This window comes from Diaphorina citri, unplaced genomic scaffold (genome assembly GCF_000475195.1).
Source record: "Diaphorina citri unplaced genomic scaffold, Diaci psyllid genome assembly version 1.1 scaffold66371, whole genome shotgun sequence".
NCBI lineage: Eukaryota > Metazoa > Arthropoda > Insecta > Hemiptera > Psyllidae > Diaphorina > Diaphorina citri.
The window spans coordinates 7,543-13,621 of record NW_007443610.1 but is presented as its reverse complement, the minus strand read 5'-3'; positions in this window follow the sequence as shown (position 1 = coordinate 13,621).

The following is a 6,079-nucleotide window of genomic DNA, read 5'->3' as shown; positions in this document are numbered from 1 at the left end:
ACAAGTTCATACACCTAGGTGACATAGTTTTTCTTTCATACAGAAGAGTTAATGTAATACAATGCATCGGAGATTATATCCCCAGTCGTTTGGACGTGGGTGGTGGTTCACCCGACCACCTGCACCCTCAAAGGTGTGAAAGAGAAGATGTGTAATACAGACTTGAGAGTCCAACACATTACATGGTCCAACCCAACCAAAACCTGTAAACAAAGATGTCAAATCGTACCTCACCATTGAAAACGATTCAGTGGCGATAGGTGATTACTGGAGTCGAACAATTTCATTTATTTCGATGTCGATGTTAAATCCCTAAATAATATTCACTTTCCCAAGAGCCATGAACACGTCTTCAGTGCAGTTCAGTGCACCTTATAACGATTGTTTCCTTGACCGTGTTTGTTCGTCACTGGTCACAATAATATCCCAATCCAATTTACGTTCTTCCTCAAAAGTGTTAATCTCGTCACTAATCACAATAATATCCAATCCAATTTATGTTTTCCGCGAAAAGAAAGGTGCCTGCACTGAAGACGTATTAATGGCCCAAGAGTGAGTACACTCGAGAAGGTGTTTTAGATGGGTCCACCCTTAGTTTGAATGTTGGATCATGAAAGTTTTGTACGTGATTGGAGGTTCCATAGGTTCGACTAAAAGGTAAACTTGAATTTTGAACATGAAAAAGGATACTCTCATATTTCCCACATAGGTTTGTATCAGTTGGCTGACTGTTAGTTGTAGTTATTAGGTGTGACTAACCGTTGACAGTTGATACATACTTGTGTGGAATCTGTTACTTTGTTCTCTTATATACTTCATGTTCCTCAGTGAGTCTACATAGTTTTTCGTAGACCAATTACTTTTTCCACCCACGGTCGGATCATGGAACCACCATCACGTAGACGAAACATTAACGATCAGACCACATAAGACCTTATTTTTCTTTGTGAACATTTTAGGACTCTTTTTTCCATGAATGTAGTTTTACTAGAAAGGACTTGTGAAATCCCATCCATGGATCCATAAAACACAAGAGTATCGTATTATGCCCAGAAAGACTCCACTCATCTACTCTCAAGAAAACGTGTACTCTGTTCAAGGACCAGTGGTAACTGTCAATTGAAGATTTTCACTATAATTGAAATAATTTTAGTATTTTAGTGCCTTTAATTAATACTTTAAATAATTTTAATTGGGAAGTACAGTTTCTAGTAGCTAAAATTTTTATAATCTCATACAATATGGAATCAGAAAACTAGTATCTATCGCTTACTTTTTAATTTAAGTTCATGGATAGGTTAAAATTGACGTTAAGTTATTAGTTACGAGTTCTAGTAGTTTAAACTATGTTTACTATGTTATCTAGTCAACGCGAATGAACCCACTACAAAGTTTCAGTATCTTGTCCTTTTTACTCCTGGTTGCCTTTAAAAGAAAAAGAAGATGCTGAAGATCTATGGCTCTATTTAGCTAAATTTTTTATGGCCATTTAACACTTCAAACTGCAGTGCCGTATGCGAGGGGCATCCGCTACTGCAGTATTAAAAACTGGGGCGAAACAACAAGCGTTCGCAAAACGCGTAAAACTGCACTTTAGACTGCAGTGTTGAGAAACTTGAAAAAGTAATCTTGCCGTTAATTTTTAACTTAAAAGCTGGAAAATTTCATGAAAAGCCTCAAAACTGGAGTCTAAACCTAAAAAGTGTTGAAAAATGCTGGACAATAATTATTATAAAAGGGTTATTACCTCCTCAAGAGGTAATAATGTTAATGAATGCCGAAGTATTTAATGCCGGAGGCTAAAAAAAAAAAAAAAAAAAAAAAAAACTCTGTAACGCCCGGTTCGGTGAAAAAACGCAAACAACAAAAAAAAAAAAAAAGGACTATTTCCTTTAAGCTCTTGTGCGACTTAAGTTATCATTTACGAAAATTTTTAAGTTACAACGAAGGTTTCTCCTTTCACGAATCTAACCTTAAAGGCTAAACCATAAGTTGAAAACTGTTTTAAAAAAGCCACGGTCCGGTAATGCACTACTGCGTATGTACGCCTTGCACCGACTGAACTACCGACGAGTTTAAAAAATTGGAAACTTCGCTGGTAAAATGGCTAAAGCTTCCCGCATTGACAGTTGACACCTAGCCATAAAAGTCTCAACGCGTGGTCACTAAACACCACTGTTTTTTTTGTAGTTTTATTTTGGTTATAGCTGTAATTAAACAGAAAACATGGATGAGTAAAACAGCGACCGTCGGTTAAAAGCACTCCTGCAGACTATCGTCAAGCATTTTCAGTCAGTACGTCATGGTGATAGACTAGAAACTGACCGATATTACAAAACGCTGGAACTAGTGTATCCCATCCAATCCTAACTTCCTGGAATCATATGACAAAAATACCAGGTAACGTTAACACCCATGATAATGTAGTTAGTAATCCTGGTTGAGCCTGTTCTACCTGCTGAACAAACTTGTGTTTACAGAGTACTGGATGTAGGTGATCTTCCATTTTTAGATCAGCGAGTTTTCTATTTCCACACAACAAACAAATACAATGTTGCGTCTAGCTATGATAGACCCTGTGGGAGGTCTCACGAAGCTTTTGCAAGATCTACTGGATTGCAGATTTCAAAAAAAACTTTACGGTGGTTAAAGCTGAATCGTCCGCAGAAGCTTTAGAGGTTTTCCGTCGTGACATCGAACCGACATCGCGCGTAACCGAAACATTCTCGATCTGCCACTCAATGCTAAAGGCGCGGGCTTGGCCTTGAGAAGTAGGACTAATCTAGCAAAAGTCTGACTCGCATGGTAAAAAAGATGTAGTATTCCATGTTTTAATAGAAACGATACCTAGGATGAGTAAATTTACTTTGAGTTTGAACACTCCCCGAGAACGACTACAGGATTTTCGTCACGACTCATGGCTGGCATGCACCTAGACTAGAAACTTACCGATCTTCAAACTTAGATACTAGGATCCCAATCCCAATCCCCTTTCCCGTCTAATAATATATAATACCGGCGTAGGTTCCCACGTCAATTTTTGTCGGGTTGGGGGCCTTCACGTGAAAAACTTGTTTTTACAGGTATGATAGGATCCTATTTTTAAGGAATCGCCCGAGTTTTTAATTTCCCCTATCATGGATGGGGTGTCGCTGAAGACCCCTGTATCCATCCATGTCCTAAAAGCTTTTCAGAACCTAGTGATATAGACAGATATATATAATTTATTGAAACATATATTGAAAAAAGACATTCTACATAAGGCACTAGTCTGGAAGCTTCTAGCATTTTCTAGCAGAACACAAAGAGTGTTGCCAATATGAAAAGACTTGTTTGTGTACTTCTAAAAAATACATAGTTACTTTGGTTCAAGAAAACAAATTTTCCTTGGGAAATTTCATAAATACAACTAAACATTATTATTAGAGATGTACACCACTTTCACAATAATTACCATATTTTTTTTTTTTTTTTTTCTCTTTTTATGTTTCAGTTGGAAAATGACACAAGGAAATCATCTTCAATGGAAAACAATGGCAATAACTCCAATTTTGCTGAAAGCTGGTGTTAAGGAATCTTAAAAAATAGAACAATAGACTTATTCAAAATCATCAAAAGTTCAAACTTTCCAAAGGTCCACTCCAAGCCCCAAGTATATTAAAAAATAATTCTCCTGGCTTAACATCCAGGAGGTCACAACTATGGACAATAATATGTTACACTTCTTTATTTTCCCAAGTACTGACAGGGTCAGCATTTTTCATCAGCCCTAACTAGGGTGATTGTTTAGGGCTGATGTTTGGTTTTGGCTACCAATTTTATAAGTAGATGCTCTTCACACTCAACCTTCGTTATTTTTTTAGTAAGGGAAATTATTCAGGTAGGCACACTCCCTGTTTTAAAGTCCACCAGCCAGACCAAGCTGGTCTACTCCCTGTTCAACATCCCACAACCACCCCAGATATTATAAGTTTGTTAATCATAATCAATCTATGCTTTTTTTTAAAACTTTTTTCCTAACTTTTATAAATTGTACCAAATTCTATTTTTAAAAAAAATGTACCAAATACATAAGACCTTGTTTAGACTGCAGGAGTAAAGGGACTTTTCAGTTTTATTCTGGCAGTATTAGCAGGGTCTATTCTATGCTAGAAGATATTAATCAATCCTGAGTATGTGAATTAATCATGGGCATGATACACCCTAGGAATGTATCACACATAGCTGACTCAAAAACCCACCGAGTATGGACAAATGAGACAAACTGTCAGAAGACATTTGACAGTGTTCGAAACCCCTAGTAACCCTAGTTAGCTTGAAAGATGTGTAAGTTCTAGGTCACAACCTTCATCACCAAAGACCTTAGCAGTTACACGATGACATATTTTTTATAAATCCCAGAACTTGGTGTTCAATGTTATTTTGACAGTTTTCCAACCTTGCTATTTCCACACAAACTATTGGTATTGAATTGGTTTCTTGACTCTCTCGTGTTGATCTGTAAACAGGAAAAATAAATTTGGGTGTAAATATCAAAGAAAAATACTTACAATTTCTCTAAAAGCTGTCATAAATAACAATAATTTATCCAATAAGCAACACAGTTTTTTTTTCCCCATTATAGTTTAAATCTAAAAAGAACCGTCTGCGTCTTCCTCGGTCTCCAAAAGTGGTTACTAAAGCGAAAGTTTTGAATGGTTGAAGAGAATTTTGGAAAAAAATAGACTTTCTTCAATATTTGTTAGGTCCTAGGGATGAGGTGTGATCTTCGCACGCACTGCCAGTTTAGAACCTTTCTTTTTTGATAAAACCCTCTGCTTTTTGTATTTTCCCATTGGAGATTTAAGTCCTAAGAGGTGCTTAACTCTACTTTATTTACCTTATTTAATTACTTTTTTAGTTCCTTACGTTAATCTTCTTCGCAACACCCTACTTAACAATGGTTACCCCAGAACGATTATAACCGGGTGTTGTCTACTTTCGTTTTTGACTTTCTTTGTCATTCGGTTTCTTTGAGATAATTTTTTCATACCTCTTAATTCAGGGTTAGATTAAAGTTTATAAGTAGAATATGAGAATTTTCAATAAATATGGTACCATAGTCAATCACATGATTCCCCTCTCTTCTCTCCGAATCTTATCATAAGATTCAGCATTTCAAGAGACGACTAAGTACCATATAGATTTTCACTTTTGTTACCTAATGTTACTCATAACATGAGCAAGAACTTTCATTGTTGATGAAAAAATGGTCAAAGAGGTTTTATGGTTATATGGGTGAGATCAACCAGATCCAATCCTGAAATAAAGAGTTGGTCAGGTTTGGGTTGGACATGTATTGGTGTTGGCTTAAGTTTCAAAACAATTCTACGTTAAAACTTCCCCTTGTATCATACGAACTGACTTGACAAGTGGTTAGGAGCCCTGGTTTATCGAAGAGGAACACTTACGGTAGTTTACCGACCAACTGGGATACAATTGTGGTGAAATTTCAATAATTCGCACCAAATTTATTTTTTTTCGTTTTAGGTTCGGGACATATTGGTGACCAACTGTGACAACTACGAGAGTCATTACAGTAACTACATCTACGTGTGAAACTTATAGAGAAATTTATCTATCCATAGAGATTTAAATATGTCTGGTTTATCGTCTATTCAAAATTCGACCCAGTAAAGAATTTAAAAAGTTCAGAATTGTAGTCTTTTTCCTGAGGCTCTCACTAAAACAGGAGAGAGAACTCAATTTTTTTTGTGTGTGTTTTTTTTTTTTTTTTTATGGAGGTAACTTAGATATGGATCCAAATCCATAGACATTGTGTTTTTTATTGTGTTCCAGTCATTTTTTGTTTTTTCTTGACGAGACTCATATGCCCGCCAAGAACAAGGGTTTTGTAACATCGAGACAAGGGGAGAACATTTAACACACTTATTCTCTAGGGCCCAAGAATAAGGGTCGTCCAGTTACAAGAAAAAAACCAAGAGGACACGAAACTCCTAGAGTCGCACATAGTAGAACAACTCCTGTTTGACTGATCGTCGAGCTATCCAGTGTAATTGGTCACATTTTTCACCTACTT